This window comes from Ceratotherium simum, chromosome 6, assembly GCF_057802395.1.
Source record: "Ceratotherium simum simum isolate JZ-2026a chromosome 6, ASM5780239v1, whole genome shotgun sequence".
NCBI lineage: Eukaryota > Metazoa > Chordata > Mammalia > Perissodactyla > Rhinocerotidae > Ceratotherium > Ceratotherium simum.
In genome coordinates this window covers 7,301,528-7,323,919 of record NC_141905.1, presented here as the reverse complement: position 1 = coordinate 7,323,919, position 22,392 = coordinate 7,301,528, and the positions used below count along the sequence as shown (strand labels likewise).

The window sequence follows — 22,392 nt, the reverse complement described above, 5'->3', positions numbered from 1 at the left end:
CAGCTTAGATATACCTATGCTAAATTGTCCTCTTTCCATCCGCACCCAGATATTGAAGATATTCAATACTTATGCCCTGCAGAAAAAGATGAAGGGGGGTGGAGAATGGGGGAGAGAATAGGGAGGGAGAATGGGGGAGGGGAAATAAGTTGTTGATGTCCTGTAACCGATAAATAAAATCGTTGTTCTTGTTTTAAATAAGTATATATTTAAGAATGAGACTTTCCACTAGGCCTCTCAGCATGGACCCTCTGCCCCATTTACAATTCCTTAGCCTAGAATTCCTTCCAGCCCAGCAGAATTTTGCTATTTACAACTCGTGTACTACAGAACATTTGTCCAGGCCCTGTTGTGGAGAGAAGACAGCACCTTATTATCGGTTCCTCTCCCTTGGCAGCTTTAGGGAGGATAGATCTCTGCTTCTACCTCCATCTCCATCTCCACCCCCACCCCATCTCCTCCACCTCCCTCTCCACCCCACCCCATCTCCTTCTCCACCTCCCTCTCCACCCCACCCCATCTCCTTCTCCACCTCCATCTCCACCCCACCCCATCTCCTCCTCCACCTCCATCTCCACCCCACCCCATCTCCTTCTCCACCTCCCTGTCCACCCCCACCCCATCTCCTCCACCTCCCTCTCCACCCCACCCCATCTCCTCCACCTCCCTCTCCACCCCCACCCCATCTCCTTCTCCACCTCCATCTCCACCCCCACCCCATCTCCTCCACCTCCATCTCCACCCCACCCCATCTCCTTCTCCACCTCCACCTCTAGGGCTTCATCTCTCACCCTTCAGATGTAAAACTGGAGCTCATGCTAGACTGGCTGACATTCCACAAATGACCCTTTGGCAGGGAAACCCCTATGAACTTCCTACCTCTGCCAAAAGCCCCGCCTAGTCTCAGCTAGATTTAAAAAGGCTCTTTGTGGTGTTATTGGGTAACAAGAAGGAGATTCTGGCATCACCAGAGAATTAAGAGTCATTGTCTTCAGGTGGCAAGATTTTGAGCCCCTCAGAAGGCAAAAGTGATGCTAAAAGAGGTATTTCCCTTCCACTGCCTTGCCTGGGGCCTCTGACAAGACAGGATTTGTCTCATGTCCCTGACTCCAGAGGTGATCTGAGACCCTCTGATGGTCCTGAGAAGATGTTCTTGCTTCTAGAAAGCAGAAGTTAAGAGACAATCTGGTAACTGAATTTTCAACAGTCCCTTTATCCTGTTCCTGAAGCAGATTCCCAGACAAGGACAGATTTGCTTCTGAAGGTAAGTTTCATTGCCCCTCTGCCAAAACCCAGCAGGATTAATTCTCAGCTGAGGGTTGACATAGCTGCATCAGCCTGGCCAGCTCGGGGCTTGCTGTGGGGCTGAGAAGAGGGCAGAGGAAAGTAGGGTTTCAATACTTGGGAAAAGGCAGAGGGAAGCGCCATAATCCTTCAAGGTGTGGCCCTCCTACGTGAAGGACAACTACATAGGGAAGAAAGTGAGCATTCCTTCCCAAACCAGAGGCAGTCCATACTCCAGGGGATGCTTGAGGGATAAGCAATCCAGGGTAAAGAGAGGAGAAATTTGTTTCTGGGGGTCAAAACTGGATAAGGTCTCAAACCCAGACCCCAGCCCACCCCTCCCCATCCCCCTTGCAGTATTCAATTTCCTTAGAAAGCCAAAGTGTGGTTGGTAACTGTCAGCGTATGCAGCGCAGAGGGCAGGACTTCCCTTGGAATCAGCAGGAATAATAGGGAGGTCACAAATATCATCTTCTCAAAGACAGGGCCCTGGCGTGAGGTTCTTCTATCACCAAGCAATCAAGCAAGATCTATCAAACAAGGGTGTGCCCATGTAGAAATGGGGACCATCCTGTTGGGATCCCCTTGTGAGGGCGCATAACACATGCATGTACTTAGAGAAGATGATACCACACAAACTGACATGGATTCAAATACTTGGCTCACTCTGCCTTCACAGTAGGGTGGGGCTTCAGGACCTGGAGGGTAGAATTTCCCTGTTGTTACAGGTCTGCAGCCCTGGGGGGAGACTGGACAGGGCTGAAAGAGGCAAGCCAAAAAGAAAATAAAATTTCGAGAGCTGGCCCCTGGGACAGGGATTTTAACCAAAAAAAAAAAAAAAAAAAAAAAAACAGTACACAGAAATAAAATCCCCGTGAGGAGACTAGCCACGGCACTAGATTTCTCCCCAACTCAAACAGTCCTACAGCCTCTAGATCTGAGGGAATACATTTAAGACTACTGAGTGAACGGTGAGTTCAAGGATTTTTGAATGGTACTCAGTTGAAATTGAAAGCCATGGATTCAAAACGACATAGACGTGGACATTTCTCTATAATCCTTGTCAAACCAAGTAGAGAAATAGAGACACTTGGAGGGGTGTGTCTGGGAGCTGGGGTTTCCTTGGGTGTATCAAATGGGAAGATGGAGGTCAAGGAAGTTGAAAGTATTCCTGAGACAATCAGGGCAAGATCTCCAGGGTCCAGGCCAGGCAAGAAGGATAGAGAGTCTTGGAGAGGACAAATAGACTGGGGCAAAATTCGTGCAGGTAGCAAGAGCTTTCTGTTCTTTAGGGCTGAGAGTGGTTGTCAATGCATATAAAGGCATGCAAGAGAAAGACAGAACGAGAGGAATTGGATGAGATATTGTAGTTTTTTCTGGTGCGTTCACAACTGTGAATGGTTGGTCTGAAGCAGAAGTAAAGATCACTCAAAGTGAGTAGTCAAGGAACTAGGAGCCTTTGTGTTCAACAGGAAGTTGGACCAGATATCTCAGATTGTCCAGATGGGCCCAGTTTATACCTGTTGCCCCAGTGCAATTATTAATAGTGCTTTCTGCACTTTCAAAAGTCCAGATTTGAATGACTAAATTCAACAGCGGTGGCAGTAGTAGAAGCAGCAGTGTTGGCAACAGTGGCCATGGCCCAGAAGAGAGAGGGACTCTGCATGACGGCAGCACTGGGACCCTGGTGGCAGGCGCCTTCCATTAGTGTCCAGAGCCCATCCCTGGGGCCTCTACACAAGTATGAACTCTTTGGCCTGAACTCAAGGACAGAAAATGCCTACACTGAGGCAGTAAATTTGTTAGCTACAAAATTGTACTCATATTACAAAATAAAGATGCAGCATAGACATAGAAAGAAAGAATATCAGGGAATTATTAGAGTTCTTCAAAGAGTTTAGAATATCTGGTTTTGAAAACTGCTGCAATATGACAAAGCAAATATCCACAGACTTAGAAATATAAATTAAGATTAAAGATTCTTGAATTCAAGAAAAAAGAATACTATTTTCATATGAAGCTTCAGGTGAGCCAATTATTAATGAGGAATACAATTTTAAAACTAATTTTTCCTTGTAATCAAAGATACAGCAATATAGCAAGAGTTCATAAGTAGGTGTTTTGAACTGTACACAAATCATGAAGCCACTTTCAGTTTCTTATTCAACTTGCACAAGTAACAGGAAATGTCAGAGGAAATATTAAAATACTATTGCATAAATTTACGTATAAAATTATAAGACACATAAAACTGAGTTGCATGAAGGGTTAAATCTTTTTAGAAAAATTGTGCCTTAAGAATTATCAGTTCTATGGGCCGGCTCCGTGGCTTAGCGGTTAAGTGCGTGCGCTCTGATGCTGGCGGCCCGGGTTCGGATCCCGGGCACGCCCCAAGGCACCACTTCTCCGTCCAACGCGAGGCCGAGTCCCACGTACAGCAACTAGAAGGATGTGAACCTACGACATACAACTATCTACTGGGGCTTTGGGGGGAAAAACATGAATAAATAAAATCTTTAAAAAAAAAAAAAAAAAAGAATTATCAGTTCTAGGTGCCAGCCTGGTGGCGTAGCGGTTAAGTGCGCGCGCTCCACTGCAGTGGCCCAGGGTTTGCGGGTTTGGATCCCCCATGTGCACCAATACACCACTTGTCAAGCCATGCTGTAGCAGTGTCCCATATAAAGTGGAGGAAGATGAGCACAGATGTTAGCCCAGGGCCAATCTTCCTCAGCAAAAAAGAGAACAATTGGCATTGGATGTTAGTTCAGGGCTGATCTTCCTCACAAAAAAAAAAAAAAAAAGAATTATCAGTTCTAGATGTACTAAAATTTATATTTTGAAATAATTTCTCAGAAATGTATCCTGATGTTATCACAGCCTATAAAATACTCTTAGCTCTAGTAACAGTTGCATCAGCAGAAAGACCTTATCAAAATTTAAAGTTATCAAAAATTATTTTCTATCTTGCAGTTGCCAAGAGCAGCTGATGTCACTTTCAAGGATATCAACTGAAAATTAATTTTTGTGTGTGTGTGTGTGTGAGGAAGATTAGCCCTGAGCTGACATCTGTTGCTTATCCTCCTCTTTTTGCTGAGGAAGATTGGGCCTGGGCTAACATCCGTGCCCATCTTCCTCTACTTTATATGTGGCATGCCTGCCACAGTGTGGCTTGATAAGCAGTGCATAGGTCTGTGCCCGGGATCCGAACTTATGAAACTGGGGCCCCCAAAGCCGAGCATGTGAACATAACCACTATGCCACCCAGCTGGCCCCTGAAAATTGATTTTTTAAGAAGTTGTTAAAACTATAAATTTTGATGACCCAACAAATGAATCTGCAGAAAAGTGATTATGATAAATCAAGACACCATATTAATAAAGTAGTATATTTTATTATATAAAATTATGACACTGAATATAAATAATATAAAATTATAACACCAAAAATACAATTTTTTTGCAATTTGCAAGTTTATGCTGTTTCTCATGAATCATTATTACCTCTATTACATTTTATAAGTTGTAAAATATTTTAAAAGAAAAACTTTATATTTAACACCTTTAATGGTACCTTTTCCCCTGCTATTTGAACAAGAGGTCTCTTATTTTCATTTTGCACTGGATCTGCAATTATATAGCTGGCCCTGCCTTGGGTGTTGAATTTGCACAGAATGATTGTATGATATGGGATAGAAACATGTGCCCAAGTACTTTGTGAATGTCAGGGAACGTGGAAATGGCAGAAGGGAAGCTTGGCAAAGGAATAGTAGACCCCTCAAAACAGGAGGGCTTGGGCCCTGGAGAATGCCAGCCTGCACCTGCTGAGGACTGAAAAAACAGCTGTGCCTTCAGAGAGGCTGAAGGGCAATTAAGGTGAGGAGGAGAGAGAAGTGTCTGTGGAATCTTGGCAGGAGGGAGTCATTGTTGTTGACTAGTTTTTTGTCCCACAGCAAGGGTCAAGTAAAGGTGGATACAGATGGGATTAATCATACATGCTCGACTTCAAGCAAGGAATTACCTTAAGGATGAGGCCGGGGGTTGGGGTGCCTTACCCATCAAGGTAAGACAACTTTTAATTTTATTTAGACTTTTTTAATTTCATGAAGACTCGTACGAGGTATTTGTGTTATGTGTTTGTGTCAGTCAATATCACCACAGGAAACAAATAGCCTCACTCAAATGGGGTAATTAAGGAGAGTTCAATAAAGGGCTATTTCCAAAGGTATGGGAAGAGTTAAAGGAAAGCAACATGTGGTGATGCAGCATCCTGGGGCTGGCAATAACCTGGGAGCTTTTACCATACCTGGGCTTAGAGGGGCAAGGGAAAGGAGTGGTTTTTAGCACCTAGCCAAGGCAGCTGTGGGAAAGAGCCACTTGGCAGGAGCTGGGGTCTGTGGTAGAAAGACACAGACAGCCCTCAACAAATAGGCAGGGAGGGAATAAATACCCTGACCTCCCATCCTTCTGTTTCCTGCTGTTGCCCATTGCCTCCCACTGGGCAAACACAGCCACAAGCAGAAGGCCAGGGAGCCCACTGATACAGCCCATACAGACCATTCTCCCTGACCCCAACTACAGAGCAGCGAGAGGGTGCAGAGTGGAAAGTTTCCTTTGGAGGTGGATGAAGTCGTGGGCCTCATTCCAGGCTCCATTAGGATAACTACATTACACAACTCTATTAGGGACACCGTTCACATTCGAACTCCAGCATATGTATTATTGTATTCTTAAAATTTCTAGACATTTTATTTGTTTCTTTTTCTTTTTCTTCCCCCAAAGCCTCAGTAGATAGTTGTATGTCATAGTTGCACATCCTTCTAGTTGCTGTATGTGAGACGCGGCCTCAGCATGGCCGGAGAAGTGGTGTGTCGGTGTGCACCCGGGATCCGAACCCGGGCCTCCAGCAGTGGAGCTCGCGCACTTAACCGCTAAGCCACGGGGCCGGCCCTCTTTTTCAAATTTAAAAAATAATTTAAACAGTTCACTGTTCCCTGTAGATATTTTTAAAGTTGTCTTTCATTGACTTAAATCAAATAAAAAGATCATTTTATAATCAGTACCTGAGAATTCCAATATCTGAAATCTTTATGAGGCATGCTCTCTCTCTGTCTCTTTCTCTCTTTTTTGATGTCTGATCTTATTTACTGGTTACTCTTAGAAAATCTTATTTTTGACTGGACTCAGACTTAGAGGCAGCAGCTCTCAGAGAGGACAGCCTCCATCTCTTGGCAATCTGTTCCTGGTGTTTTTCTTCGGCCTCCTTCATTCTCTTGGCCTAAAGTTCAGCATATTTGTGTCCTCTTCTTTATTATCCTGAGTGTGCTGCTTCTTCAGGGCAATGTGCTGACATTTAGGTTGCAGGATGCGTGTAGTACAAGATGCTGAATCTGGGGTGCTTTGGTTCTGGGTTTCTTACCTTCCTTGTTCAGGACCTTTCTCACGACACACTGGTGGACATCATCTTCTTTAGGAGATGGAAGGTTTGCAGATTCTGCTAGCTTTTTTGGGCCTCAGGAGATGGCATAGCACGTGCAGTATCAGTCAGTCCAGGAATATCTCCCCCACCCTTTTTCACAATAGTCAGGTTGAGAATACTCGGGTTGACATCCTCAATGCAACCCCAGACAGACTTGTGCTTTCTTTCTCCAGTCCTCCTTGGTCTGTAATAGGAAAGAGTGTCCCCTGCCCAGTAGCAAGCAGACCTGGCCCTCCATCAAGTCATGCTGCTTCATGAGGAAACTGTGTCTGTCATTCCCGTCATTGATTTGGACCACATACTCCTTTCACTCTTCACCTAGACCACCAGCACCAGCTTCTGTGGCCACACACTTCTCATAAAAGGTGGGAAGTTTGCACTCATCATCCACCTCCATGAGTTTCTGGCAGCCAGTGGTTTGCAAGGAGCTATTCAGCTTCATCTTGAAGCAGCTGTTTGCCTCTGAGTCACCGCAAGAAAGAACTTCATGTGTCTCCTCTGTTGTTGTTTCTACTGGTGACTTTGTGTTCCAAGGTCCCTGTTTTGAATGGAAGGAAGGCAAAGGTATTGATTAGTCTTACACTTTGATAACTTCAGTATCTATGTCATAATTCATAGGGTAACTGTGAAAAAAATAAAACCAGGGTATATAATTTTCAAACTTGAAGAATAAAAAATAAAATGATAAAAAACAACAAATAAAAACCAAGTCTAAAAAGGATAGAAAAAGGAATGTTGAATAGGCTGGATGAATAGAAAGCACAAACTAAGGTGGTAGATTTACTACCTCAGTATATATCAATAATTGTTTTAAATGTAAGTAAAACAAAAACTCCAGTTAAAGCCAAAAATTATCAAAGTTAATTGAAACAGGAGAACAACTATTTATAATTGAAAAACTTATATTAAAAGGTTGAAAAGAAAAAATCCTGGTAGGAGATTTTAATATACTATTCTCAGCAATTCATACAGTAATAACACCAAAAATTCCAGTAGCATATAAAATAGAAATAACTTGACAAAATGGTCATATTTAGAATACTGCCCCCCATAACTGCAGAGTTCACATTCCTTTCATATGCAGAGAAACAATTATAAAAATGACCCATAAAGCAAATCTTAAAAACTTTCAAATGATTTAGTAGTACAGAGCATGTTCCCTGCACTGTTGTTAAATTAGAAATCAATAGCAAAAAGACAACTAGATTTTCTTATATTTGGAAATTAAGAAACTCATTTGTAGATAATCTATTAAGCCAAATAATCATAATGGAAATAAGAAAACATTATAACCTGAATAAGAATAAAAATAAATATATTATACTTGTGAGACATCATCAAAACAGTATTTAGAGAAAAAAATGTTATAGCCTCAAATGCCTTAAATTCAAAAGGAGAAAGTAACAAAATTTGATTGAAAGACATTAAAGAATTTCCCATAAATACATGGGAAGATATACCATCTTCATGGATTGGAAGACTCATTATTGCAACAAACAAGTTAAGCATCTACCCCAAGATGTTAGAAAAGGAACAGCAAAATAATTCCAAGGGAAGTAGAAAGACAGGAATAATAAATACATATAAAAACAAAAATTAATTAATGAAAGGGAAAACAGAGATAGAGAGAGAAAGATTGGGGGGGATGAATAAACAATGTCAGGAATTTTTTAAAAAGCTACACAATTACAGGTACAATGCTTTTAAAAAGAAATTAAGCAAAAGAGACAATTCCTAAAAATATATAATTTATCAAGATTAATTCAAGAAGAAAGATACAGTCTAAATAGTCTTAAACCTTAAAGAAATTGAATAAATTAAAAAATAATATTTCCATAAAGCTTTAGCAGGCCCAGGAAGCTTTATCAGCAAGTTCTACCTAAAATTCAAGGAGCCAGCCACGATGGTCTAGGGGTTAAGTTCAGTGCACGCTGCTTCAGTGGCCCAGGCCGGTTCCCCAGGTGCAGAACCACACCACTCATCTGTCAGTAGCCATGCACGCTGTGGCGGCAGCTCACATGGAAGAACTTACAACTAGAATATGCAACTATGTACTGGGGCTTTGGGGAGGGGAAAAAAAAAGAGGGAGATTGACAACAGATGTCAGCTCAGGGCAAATCTTTCCCAGCAAAAGAACAAAATAAAATAAAATAAAATAAAATTCAAGGAACAAATAGTTCTTATATTACATTTTATGAAGCTAGGGTAACCTTTATAATTTAGAAGGTTAATAAAGAAAAGAAAGTTATAAGCTAAAATCACATAAATATAAATGCAAAATTTCTAAAATATTTGCAAACTGAATCCAGTAATATATAAGAAGGATAATTCATCATGAGCAAGTTGAGCATTCTCAGTAATGTTGATTTAACATTAGAAAATCAATTTAAAAAATTGACTACAGTAACAGATGAAAGAACAAAAATCATACGATCATCTCAGTGAATTCTGAAAAAGTGCTTGATTTGTCAAAACCCATTCATGGTAAAAACTCTGAGAAAATTCTGAATAGAGAATTTCCTTAAGTATTATGATGTATCTAGTCAAAACAACAACCATCATGCTTAATTGCAAAATGTTGAAAACTTTCTCTCTTGGATTTAGAAACCAAATGAGGAAGCCTACCTCCATTTCTAATCCATATTGTATCAAACGTCCTAACAATCAATAAGGCAAGACAAGAAATAAAAGGTATAAGAATTGGAAATGAATAATCTAAACTCTCATTGTTCAGAAGCTATAAGATGATGTATGTAGATAATCCAAGAGACTCTACAGATCAAATTATTGTAATTAATAAGCAAGTTTAGCAAAATAATGAATACACAAAAATTAATTATATTTCTATATATACCAGCAACAAACAGATAATAAAGAGATACTAAATGAGTTAAAAGATATTTAAAAATTGTATAAAAGTGTGAAGAACTCTGGTATAAATTTAACAAATTATGCAAAAGGCCTCTATGGAAAAAATTACAAAATTGATTGAAAGACATTAAAGAAGACTCAAATACATGGAGAGATATATCATGTTTGTGAATTGGAAGGCTCGATATTACAAAGATGTCAATTCTCCCTAGATTTATCTAAAGACTTAATGTAATCACTATCAAATTCTTAAATAAGACTAGAACCCCATGTTCTGCCTTGGCGTTAGGTTCCTCCCATCCTTCTTTTACCTTCTCTCCAGTAATCTTTTCAGACGAGGTGTCTTAAATGCCTTTGAAAGATTGTCTCTCACAACCAGGATTCCTCTCCTTCCTGTCATCTCCCCCATCTGTTGTCTCTTTGCCGTCACTTGGCCACCATGGCACTTTCAGTCCTCGACCCCATCAAACTGATTGTTCCCCTGGGCAGATGGAGGGAGGTTCTCAGAGTGATGGAGCCAGTGCCTTTGGCTTAGAAATGATTGTCCTTATGGCTGGGAGAAGAAAGAAGGGTCCAAGCAGCACATGCTTGCAGGAAATGGGGCAGAAATAAGCCAAGGTCAATAGATGAGGAGGGCAAAAGAAGTATAAAGGTGGTTTTGGTGCTAAAGTCCTTCCCCTCCTCCACTCCTGAGTGTTTACTTGCATCCACTGATTTCCATGAAGGATGAGGGGCCAACTGAGGTAGGAGAAAAAAAAAAGCAAACCTGCAACTATGTGGTAGACTGTTTGCAAAGAGGGCTGCAAAAGTCCTATATCCCTGTGTGCGTACTTCTTTGAGATGTAACTTTGCTCTTAGCCCAGGAGTTTATTTCCTTTGAATCTGAGCTGTTCATGTGACTTGCTTTAACCAATAAGAATGCAGAAGTGATATTGTATGAATTCTGACTCTAGGCTTCAAGAGGCCTTGCAACACCCACTCCTACCCTCCTGGAAAGCTGCAGTTACTATGTGAAGGGTGAGAGACCACAGGAAGATAAAGACACAGTGACAAGTGACACTGACTGACAGACATGTGAAGGAGGCCATCTTGGACCATCAGGCCCTCATTGAATGATCAGATGATTCATGTAGCTACATTAGTGACCCTAGAAAAACCACCCAGCTGAGCTGACCCACAGAATCATGGGCAAATAAAGTGGTTGTTGTGTTAAGCCACTTAGTTTTGGGCTAGTTTGTTATGTGGCAATAGCTAACTGATACAAAGTGTATCCTCAATTGGGATTTACTTGGACCTATGGAGGCTAGGTTTCAGGGAATCCTAAAAGACCCCTGAGAAAGAATTTATCATAAAAGAATAAAGAGATGGAACTAGTTAGCGGGATTCTGCAGGAGGACTGAGTGTCTGAGGGGATAGTGGTTCTGAGTACAGTATGTAGCTAGCACTTCACACTCTCTTCAGGGAAAGAAAAGCAATTTTGTGTGAACTGGGAGTCTCCATGGCTCTGTGACACTTTGGGGGATAGGCAAGCCTGGCAGGGCTCCCTGACTGAGCACAACAGAGTGAATGAGTGACCTCTCTTCAGCCTCTGAGGCAGTGCTTACAACCCTGAGAGGGCCAGGGTGTCAGTGGCTGCAGCCTCTCAGCAAAGGGCTGCAGGTACAGGGATGGGTGGAATTTGTGTGGCAAACTTTGCCACCTTCTGCCACAAAGCTGTCAATATGTCCCCTTTCAGGTGGCCCTTTAGAAAGCAGGCAGAGATGAGATGTGCAGTTGTGATGACCCTCCAGTTGTGATGGTACCAGGGAGTCATGTCAAGATTGATTTATGGGTATGCGTAGACTTTTTTTTAAATGCGTGAGAGATATCAACTTTCAAGGACCCAAGCAAGGTGGGGGCTTGCGTTTGAATGGACTGTATATTAACGACACTGAATCCAGTGGCCAGAGCGCGTGGGGATGTGCCGGTGACAAGTACTAACATTTTGAGAGAACTGGCCATGTGTCAAGCTAGCACATCCAGAACTTCACGTCGTCCTCAGGTCGACTTTATGGAGAAGTAGTAGTAAGACTCTTGTTCAGATGAAGAAGTTGGTTCAGAGAGGCTCAGTAACTTTCCCAAGGTCACCCAGCTCCTCAGTGGGAGAGTGTGGAGCTGAAAGTCAGGTCTGGCTGTAATCACTACTACATGCTGCCTCCGGGAGACTGTGTTGTTCTTCTCTTTAATTTCTAAGTAATGGTTGCCTAAACTGGGCAGTGTTGCTCTATAAGCAACCCTCAAGGTCACTCTGACAAAGAACCGTGGCATTTCATGATTGAGAAGGTTGGGGTAATTCCAGTGGTGGCCAGCAGGTGTCACGGTCACAGGCGGGATGCAGTGTACTGGGTCTGCATTGTTGCACATGGGACTGCCCGGTCATTGTTCTTAGAAAGGCTTGCTTTTCAGCAACTTGACAAGGGCAAAGAAAAACATCCCAGACAATGCACACCACTCCTTCTTTCATTACGACCTCTTCCCACATTTGTCTGAACCCTTTAGTCCAGGGGAAGAAATCATATTGACATAGAGCACATGACCTAAAAGAACATAAAGAATTCCCAGATTTCTTAAAAAAAAACCGCTTTATTTAAAAAGATGTTCCACAGGTTATAGACCATAGAGGTAGATACAGAGGGGTGGTGCTCTCCAGCGTGAAACTGTTCAAACACGGGTCTCGTTTACCATGCTTCTCTGCACTCTGTGAAAGCGTGCCTGCCACAGAGTTGATTTCAGTAAATGTTTGAGTAAATGATCATATAGATGAGAACGTTAACAACAATAACAATAATGATTCACCTGTATTGAGCATGTAAAATATAGCAGGATTTCCATGTATTTGCTCGTTTAATTCTCACAATCATTCCATTCTAACAGAGAGGTAGAGTAACTTATCCAAGTTCTTGTGGCCTTTGAGTGATGGGATAGATGGACGAATGAGTGAGTGAGTGATGGAGATCAGCTTCATCACTGTCGTGCTCTTTCAGGCCAGGCCTCAGGCTGAATGGAAAACTCAGGCAGAATGGAGGCCACGGTAGGAGCTGAGGGAGGATCCGGAGAGGCTGAATTTCTCTTCCTCACATGGGCAAGCTATTGAGGGCAGGGGAAGGAGCGTCAGGGTAGGGGTGTAGATGTGTGTGGCTGAGAGCACTGCAGCAAGGCAAAGTGACAGGGCACCACCTTCTCCTAATGATCTGAGAGCAGCACTTCCTGCAAGGAATGAGTGTGAGCCAAAGCCATCATGGGCCATTTATGGATTAAAGCTGTCTCATTCTTCAAGCAAAATACTTAAGCGAGAAATGGTGGGAAGATAGTGTGTCTGGCCCCTTTGTTAACGAACAAATCAAGAGGGTCTGTTGTTGCATGTGACGGGGAAGTTAGCAATGACAAAGGGTCTGCCCGGGCCAAGCTCACCGTCTCTGTGTGGAGAAACCATCAAAGAACGGATCCCTTTCCTGAAATTTGCGCTGCATTTTTAATTGAGCTCTTAAGAGGTCCTTTGTCTTGCCAGCAAGCGGAATATGTTGCCACAAGAAGAAAGGACGCGGGAGCTCGGTGTCTTCAGGATTCACCTTGGTGGCCTTGACCTGTATTCGTCTCCATCTGCTCTGCATCCTGAGGGCCCTTGTTTGTTCCTCGTCTGTCTGCAGAGCTGGTTTCAGTGGATTCTGGCCACCACACACTGCTACTTTGCCTCTCAGCTCCAGACTTGTTTTCTTTTCCGCTTGGGCCAGAGCATTCCATGGAGTTCATTGCACCTGAAAGGAGAGCCACCCAAGCCGCCACAGGCAGGGAAAGGTGTCGGCATCCACAGCATCTGACCCTGAGGTGGGTGGTCCTGCTTGGGCCATGAGAACCCTCCCTCTGCCTCCTCCTCATGACTCCCAGAGTTGGACCACAGGACGTTGCCATGGGAATATTAGTAAAGTGTGTGCCCTCCTTTCAACTATGGCCCCATTTTTTTTTTTTAAGGAAGATTGGCCCTGAGCTAACGTCTGTTGCCAATCTTGCTCCTTTTTTTTCCTTCCCAAAGCCCCAGTAGATAGTTGTATGTCATAGTTGTACATCCTTCTAGTTGGTCTATGTGGGGTGCCGCCTCAGCATGGCTTGATGAGCGCTGAGTAGGTCCGTGCCCAGGATCCGAACCGGCGAACCCTGGGCCGCCAAAGTGGAGCACGCAAACTCAACCGCTATAACAACGGGCTGGCCCCGTATGGCCCAAATTTTACCTAAGCGGGTAGTAGCAACACTAACCAAGGTCAGTCATTCCAGATGACACACATCTGTCTGATGCCTGTGCACCTGACAGGGAAGCTTGGCAGAAGTTGAAACTGTGGCCCCGAGGCAGGTAAGTGAAGTGCAGGTCCCAGGCGCTGGCGTGACATTTCTGGCGGTTCTGTCAGCCTCGGCTGGCTCTGTCTCCTCCTCCAGCCTCCTGCCCTCCCTGTCCTTTCTGGTCACATACAGATCCAGTTCAGCCTAGCCCTGCCCTGCTCAGCACTGCCTGGCCCTTGAATAGCCCCTTCCTTGATATTTAGCAGACTCCTCCTCCTCCCTTTGTATACAAACCCCCTTTTCTGCTCAGTCTTCTTCAAAAACTACCCAGGCACCATCTGCTCCAGATTTGAAACCTGGGTGTCTGGTCTTTAAAAATCCGTGCCCTCCCCCGCTGACAGGACATGCAGGATCAGGCACTGAGCCAGCATTTGGCATTTGTCCCTGCCTTGTCCCTGTCACCCTCTCCCTCACTGGGCCTCCCCCTGGCCTTCCTGATTCTCTGACCCTCCGCACCGCCCCTGCCCCTTGGGCTCACCTGCTGCTCATCATCTTCACCACTCCTGTCAAATTGGTCACCATCTCAGTCTTCCCAGTGTTCACTTCAAATCGTTTCTGTTTTTAAGCCTGAACCTCATCATACAGATGACTTTGAGTGCTACTTTCCTGAAAAGATTGAGGCCATCTGACATAAGATTTTTCAAATTCTCTCCATTGGCCTCAAAATATTCACACCCTTTCTCTCATCCTTTCTCTCTTTCTCCCACCTCAAAGAAGGAATCACATGTCCACCTCTCTAATGCTTTCTCTTGTGTTGGTTCTTCTAGTGGAAAGAACACAGGTTTTAAAGTCTGAGTGTTTTGGATTTAAATCCTAACTCTACCATCTGTTATAGGCGTGTGTCCTTGGGCAAATTATTTAACTTCTCTGAGCCTAAGTTTCCTAATCTGTAACATGGAGATAACACTCCCCACTTCCTAGTGTGTATGCATATGGAACCATACACTGTGTGTGAAAAGCCTTGACACATAGTAGGCCCTCATTAAAGCCAGTGATTCCTGGTCTTGCTCTCTGTGAGACCTCTCATCATCAACCATTCCCTTGCTCTTTTTTTTTTTTTTGAGGAAGATTGACCTTGCACTAACATCTGTTGCCAATCTTCCTCTTTTTCTTTTTTCTCCCCGAAGCCCCAGTACATGGTTGTAGAGTTGTAGCTCTCCTACGTGGGACGCCACCTCAGCATGGCTTGATGAGTGGTGAGTAGGTCCGCACCCAGGATCTGAATCGGCGAACCCCAGGCCACCGAAGTGGAACTTGCCAACTTAACCGTTAGGCCACTGGCCGGCCCTCCCTTGCTCTTGAATGCAATTTCTGCCACTTTCAGAACTTCTCCATGGGTTTGATCGACGTATCCACTTCCTGGTGACCTTGACGAATTCAGTCAACTTTTTTGAGCTCTAATCTTCTTCTTTGAAAAATAGTAAAGAGGCATTGACTTCACAGGGCTGTTGTGAGAGATAAACGAGACTAGGCCAAAGAAAGCACACATCTATAGTGTCATCATTGGTGCTGTCTGGTCCTGTGTCTGTGTCACTTTTAGTCTATAAAGGCACAAATACTCCCTCTCCTCCACCACTCCACGTATTTGTCGAGCATCTGTTCTGAGCCAGGCCCTGTTCTCCGTGCTGGGGCTGCAGCATTGTGGCAGACCTTCTTAGTTTTTCACCCAATAGGCACACACCTCTTTCTTCCTTGGTGTCAGGGCCCCAGTTTTTGCATACATCAGGAAGCAGGTACTCCAGAAAGATGGACTTGCCCTCCTCTCTAGGGAGAAATCATGACTGATCAGAGCCAGTCACCGTCATCCTATTCCACTTTGATTTAGGGCTGGGCCCATGACCTCATCTGGACAATGATATAAAAGGGGAAGTTAGCTAGGAGTTTGAGGAAGATTCCAAAGAGACATGAGGGGATGAAGTCCTTTCTGTCCCATCTGACGTGACTGGGTCAGGGCATGAAGGCTGGCGCTGCAGCACCCATTCTTCAATGTGAGAAGAATAGAAATGTCCACCCAGGGCTCTGACTCTGTGGAACTGCTGAATGTACGTTTATGTGAGAACACAGATGTCCTTGATTGTCTGAGTCACTGTTACATTGTTTCATTTTTCACATGCAGCTGAAAACATCGGGCAAGCAGTAAGCTGGCTAGATAGAGTCCCTGCCCTCATATAGCTTACATCTATCAGTTGGGAGATAGAAAATAACACAAGTCAACAAATAAATACATAATATTAAAGAAAAAAATGATAATTGCTGTAAAGAGAACTAAAGAAGACAAGGGGATCCAGAATGATGAAGGCATGCTATTTAAGGGATAGCCTTTCTAAGAAGGTGACACTTGGACAGAGACCTGAATGAAGTGAGGAAGTAAGTATGTGAAGATCTGGGAGAAGAACATTCCCGACAGAGGAAACAGCATGTGAAAGACCTTGGCTCAGGTACAAGCTGGGCCTGTTTGAAAAATGGTAAGGATACCATTTGTGTGACTAGAGTGTAAGAAATCAAGAGGAGAGCGAGGTGCCAGGGTTAGATGGCACTTCATGAACTGTGGAAAGACACTCAGATTTATGGAATTAGTGTGATGGGAATCCATAGGAAGAGGCTGAACAATGACACGATCTGCCTTTGGTTTTAAAAGGACAACCGTGACTGCCGAGTGGGAACATGCTGGGAGGGGCCAATTGTTGAAGCGGGACTAGCCAGGAAGCTACGTCAGTGGTTCAGGTGAGAGATGATGGTACTTCCAGTGGAGGGTGGCAGGTGGAGGTGGTAAGAGCTATCAGATCTGGCATTTGTTTTAAAACTAAGACCTGCTGATCGATTAGATGTGAGATGTGAAGGACCTGGGGGAACAGAAGGTGACTCAGTTTTTTTTGCCTGGGCAATTGGGTGGATGGTGGTGGCGTTTACTGAGATACTTAAACTGAGGAGGGAGTAAGAGTTTATTTTGGGGGAGAAGGGGAGTTAGAAATCAACAATCGTCTTTCAGATGAGCTTAGATCTGAGTTGCCTATTAGACCTCAAAATGGAGATGTGTGGGTGGTTGGATAAAAGAATCCGGTTTATTGGTGAGGTTGGGGCTCTTTAGAAATATAAATTTGGGATTCACCAGCCTGTAGAAGGTAGGTAAAGTCATGGAAGTTGAGATTTTATACAGGGAATGAGTGTAGAAAGAGAAGAGAAGGGGGCTGAGGAAGAAATCACAAGGCATTCCTGCATCTAGAGGTCAGTGGAAGGGGGAGAAATGGGCATGGAGACTGAGGAAGAAGTGGCCAGCAAGGCTTGAGGAAAGTCAGAAGGGTTCATTCTGGAGTCCAAGGGAATTAAGCATTTCAAGGAAGAGGGACTGATCCAGTGCTGCTGCGGGTCAAGTAAGATGAGCACTGAGACCTGACCCTTGGATTTGGCAACTTGAAAAATAGCCTTTTCAAGGCTCTTCGGGGCAAATCTTGATTTGAGAAGGTTGAGGAGAGGAGAGGAAATAGATCGGGGAGAACAGAGAGGCGGATTCTCTCCCTTCAGTGAAGTTTGAGGTTATCAGCTGAGCATGGGGAGAGAGGAGGAGGTGGGACTATGGCCTGGGAGAGCTGGGGGTGACTTGACTAGGGAAAGGTAGAGGGATTGTTGGGCGCTGTGAAAGCCACTTGAGATGTGTGGCTGTGCATGTAGAGAGGGATTAGTTGGCACAGGTTTGTGCTGTTCTCCAATCTGGTTCAGTTGCTTTGACACAGGGGGGCAGTAGGTGGAAAATTGAATTTACCCAGGATGGAGGTGTCTCAGGTAATTATGAGGCAGAGGGGTGTATGCAATGGCAGTAGGTGCATAGTGCTCCCCGTGTCAGGCAGTGGTCTAATTGTTTCACGCCCTTTGTATGTGTTAACTTCCTTCACTCTCAGACCTGTGACTAGGCACTGCTACCTCCATTTTACAGATGAGGAGACACAGCACAGAGAGGGTCAATAACTTGCTCGGGTAGCAAAGTCAATACGTGGCAGAGCCAGGATTTGAACCTAGGCAGTCTTGGCTCAACAATCCTGCTCTTTACCACCCTGCTGTGTCATAGCTCACACTCCCACTTATATGCAGGTGAGTGATTTTAGTGATTGGCCATACTAGTGCAACTGACGTGACAAAATGCAATGGCTCTAAAATCGGCCATACTAGTGGAACTGACATGACAAAATGCAACGGCTCAGACAACGTAGATTTTTCTTTTCTTTCTTGCTTAACACTCCAAGGAAAATGTTCTAGGGAGGTGGAAGTTGGGGTCCTGTCTTGACATGAGTACAGCAATGTTTGGCCGCTCCATTGACCTACAGCCACCAGCACAAAAAGAAATATAAAAGCTGCTTTCTGCGTGGTGGGAACTGGCCCTTCTCCCATGGAGATAGTTGCAACGTGTAAAAATTTCAAGGCCTTTCGGGTGCCGCAGCCTGGGGCAGACTGGCCATCTGTGCCGGGCTGGGACAATAAGCAAGGTAAACAATGCACGTACACAACTACTGGGCTGGGACGATAGCCAGGGGGCTCAGTGCACGTACGCCACTGATAACCATTTGTGCATGGGAACACTAGATGCTTGCTCTGAAAAAAGCTCTGTAACTGCTTACTCTGGAAATTACTGCTGGTATAAAAACTGCTGGAAACTGAGCCCAAGTGAGAGTTCCACCTGTGGAAAGGACGCCTTGCCCAGGATGTGTGATTCTCTCCCAGCCGTGTCCATTGACATGACTCTCCCGGCAGTGGGGTGTGGATGTTGTGAGTAATTGATTTATTGTGAAGTAATTGATCTGATGTGTTCTCTTTTTGGTCAACCTGGTGTTTCTCTTTCCGGTTGATTTGTGTCATTTCCCTTCAGTCGATCTGGTGTTTCCCTTTCTGATCCATCTGATGGTTTTCCCTCTTATATATGACCTATTCGAATCTGCTGCTATCTCAGCCGATGTGGATATTTTCCCTTTCCAGTCGAGCTGGTGTTTTTTCCCTCTTATTATTTGACCTACTCGGATCTGTTTGCGGACTATTGCCTTTACTATCCTCTATATAATAAAATATACCTTCAGTCCATTTGCTTGGAGTGGAAAGTTTTTTTTACACCTCCGATTGAATCCCCAAACCTCTCATAACAGGTCCCCGGCTGAAGGGGGCTCTGCCATCTATAACCTGTGACTTCCAAGGTTCCTGAGGTCATCTTCATTGTCATTCAGCACCCCTTCCTGTGGTGGGGCACACATCCTATGCACTCACGTTGCATTGGCTGGAACTCTGTCACATGGCTCCACCTAGCTGCCAAGTAGTCTGGCTGTATGCCCAGGAGGAAGAGGACAAGAGATTTTGGTGGATGGCTAGCAGGAGTTTCTGTCACCTGGACCATGGACTCTAAGCTGGATAATGAGGGAAGGAAGTATAGGGGTGGGTGACGAAGAGTGAAAAAGTGGTAGGGTCCGTGAATAGGAGGTCTTGATGGGCACGAAAAATTGGGTTGGGTAACTTGAAGGAACAAGCAGGAAAAATAGGAGTCGGTGAGTTGTCTAAGCCCAGGATGTTTGAAATGTAAATTTTGGAGGTGATGCAGTTACTTGTAATGACAAAGGCTAAGATGTGGACATAGTAGTTGATGGCTGACATGGGGTGAGGAAGGTGAAGTGAGGTGGTCAAGGATGTGTTGAGGTCATAAAGAAGATGGGAGGAGAGACCGCAGGGAGCCCAGAGCTGACACCACCAGTGAATAGGAGCAGGCCTGCCTCCTGCAGGGCCCAGTGCAAGAATACAAATGGAGGTGCATACACCTTTAATAATAGTTAATATTATTTAAAATTTCTAAATATTTAAAACTAAATAGTTTTAATATTTATTTAAAATATTTAAGTAAATATTTAATAGTTAAAATATTTAATGTTTTAATATTTAAAGTAGTTAAAATAGTTAATTAACTTTAAATAAAGTCTAAATATTTAAAAGTTATAGGTCAAGCCACCAAACTTTAATAAAATATGTCTATCCTTTTACCTGGACAGATGTACCTTTATAACCTTCTGCAAGAGGAAATTTGAAATGAAAATTCTGAGTCTCTGGATTTTATGAGAACAGCTTCTAGAACCCTGGACTTCTAGCCCCAGACCATGGGCTGCTACTCACCCAGCTCTGCCCCACACTGTGAGGGGCTTTCAGTGCTCACATCTAAGCTCCAGCCGCACCCACACTGGGAGGACAGATCCAGGGGACAGACCCCTGCTGCATAGGCCCTGGAGCAGACTCAAGTGCTGGTTGGGCAGGGCACTTGGAACAAAGCCCAGAAGAGGGACACAGGGGCGAGCAGTGTCAACCCTTGGCCCGTGGACTTCTCATCCACTGGGGAGAGGTGCCTTCAGAAGAGGGCAGAGGGGGCCTTCTTGCCTGGGTCCGAGGTGGGACTTCTTAGGGGTCAGTGGGTGATTGCAGAAAGGATAGCAGGGCATCTTGTCATGCGTCTCAAAGAGGCCCAGGTTTTGGAGAGAGAACACCAGAGAAGTGGTTAGAAGAGCAAGAAAGACACCTCCCAGACCCCGTGGAGGTGGCCAGGTGAGCCGAGGCCATGGGCGATAGCCTCAGATGCCCGGTGCGGGGATGGACGGAGCTGCACATCCATGTTCCACGCTGGAATCCAGCATGCTTGTACTTCTTCCTGTGGCGTTGGCCCCCCTGGGATATTTCTCGTGTCTTATCTTTTTCCCTGTGTAGTTTGGAATCTGTCCCTGCTGACTTGTCAGAGATCTTTTGGGCTAATATCTGTGCAAGACATCACAGAAGCAGAGACATCCCTTGGGTCATCGGAGCCTACACTGGAGCCCCTTGAGGGTAGAGCTGTGCCTCATTCGTCATTGCTCTCCTGTAGGGCTGGGCACATTACATGACTGTTGGGCCAATGCCCAGGCCTGCTGCCATGCAGTCCTGCAGGCGGGTACTTAGAGGAGGAACAGGCCTTTGAACTCACCCTCTTTCCCAGGGAGTCTATGTATTGTGTAACTTTTTATTTTGAAATAAGTATAGATTATGCAAGGGTAGTGCAGAGAGGACATGTCTCCTTTAAGTTTCCCCCAATGGTTACATCTTACCTAACTACAGTACAATAGCAAAACAAGAACCTTGACATTGGTACAGTGTGTAAGGTTCTCTGCCATTGTATCACTTGTGTCATATAACTTTATTCATATAACCACCACCTCAAGCAAGATGAGGACTATTCCATCAGCACAAAGATCTCCCTTTGGGAGATAGCCACCCCACCCCTCCGTCCACCTCTGGCAGCCGCTAATCTGTTTCCCTCTCGATAATTTTGTCATTTCAAGAATGCCTATAAATAGGGTCTTACTGTATGTGACTGTTTAAAATTGGCTTTTTCCACTCAGCATAATGCCCTTGAGATCCATCCAAGTGTTGCATGTGCCAACGGTTCACTCGTTTTTATTGCTGAGCAGGATTCCGTGCTATGAATGTCACAGTTTGTTTAACCATTCACTCACTGAAGGATGTTTCGGTTGTTAACAGTTTTGGACTGCTGTAAATAAGGCTGACAAATAATCACGTACAAGTGTTTGTGTGGACAGAAGTTTTCGTTTCTCTGGGATAAATGCCCAGGAGTTCAATTACTGGCAAAAATATGTTTAGTTTTTAAAGAAACTGTCAAACTCTTTTCCAGGGTGGCTGTGCCATTTTTCTATTCTCACTGGCAATGTCTGAGAGGTCCTGGCTTCTGTTTAGAATAATAAAACTTTATTATTTTAGATTTAATTAATTTACAATTTATGGCAATTTAAACATTAGACATATCCTTGGTATAAAGCATAAAATAAGGGACATGAGTGGGAATTGGTTTTAGTGTTGAATTCTACTTGATTATATATCCTACTTGCAAGAGCTGTATATAAATATGAATAAACATGGTTTTTGAAATTGAAACAATTAAATTTTTTTAAAAAAATTCAAATTTGAATATTTCAACACTGAATTAGGATTTTTCCTTGCTTTAATTTGAATGAATGAACTTAGAGATAACTACAGAAGGGGACTGCTGCTGGTGCTGGTATTTGTGACAAGCAAGGTGAGGCGGTGGTGACTTTTAGCAGACCCGCACGTGCCTGGGCGTCAGTGATTTAGGGTTGCTCTCTGCTCTCGTCTGGACCAGCCGCATGACCGGAGGAGTTCACTTTCTCCCTCTGGGCCTCTGTTTCTTCAGTTGTACATGGTTAGCTTGAACAAATTACGAAATAAAAATTACCTGGGCCGCAGTGGCCTAGTGGTGAAGTTTGCGCGCTCTGCTTCGGGGGCCTGGGGTTCGCGGGTTCACTGTGGTGGCGTCCCACATAAAGTAGAGGAAGATGCACACAGATGTTAGCCCAGGGCCAATCTTCC

The 22,392-nt window shown here is 44.2% G+C and overlaps 1 long non-coding RNA gene and 1 pseudogene across 2 annotated transcripts; one reads left to right on the top strand and one right to left on the bottom strand.

Moving 5' to 3' along the window:
* Positions 1-874: 874 nt before the first annotated feature.
* On the top strand, positions 875-21,932 carry LOC147916753 (uncharacterized). Of its 2 annotated transcripts, XR_015552424.1 has the most exons (5): positions 875-1,264; positions 5,234-5,343; positions 13,178-14,014; positions 15,129-16,725; positions 20,019-21,932. It is a non-coding gene; the product is annotated as an uncharacterized LOC147916753 (long non-coding RNA). The 2 variants fall into 2 exon arrangements; XR_015552425.1 differs by lacking the exons at positions 13,178-14,014; positions 15,129-16,725; positions 20,019-21,932 and adding an exon at positions 10,584-10,929.
* Positions 6,448-7,228, bottom strand: LOC101387466 (small ribosomal subunit protein eS6 pseudogene; annotated as a pseudogene).
* Positions 21,933-22,392: the final 460 nt, after the last annotated feature.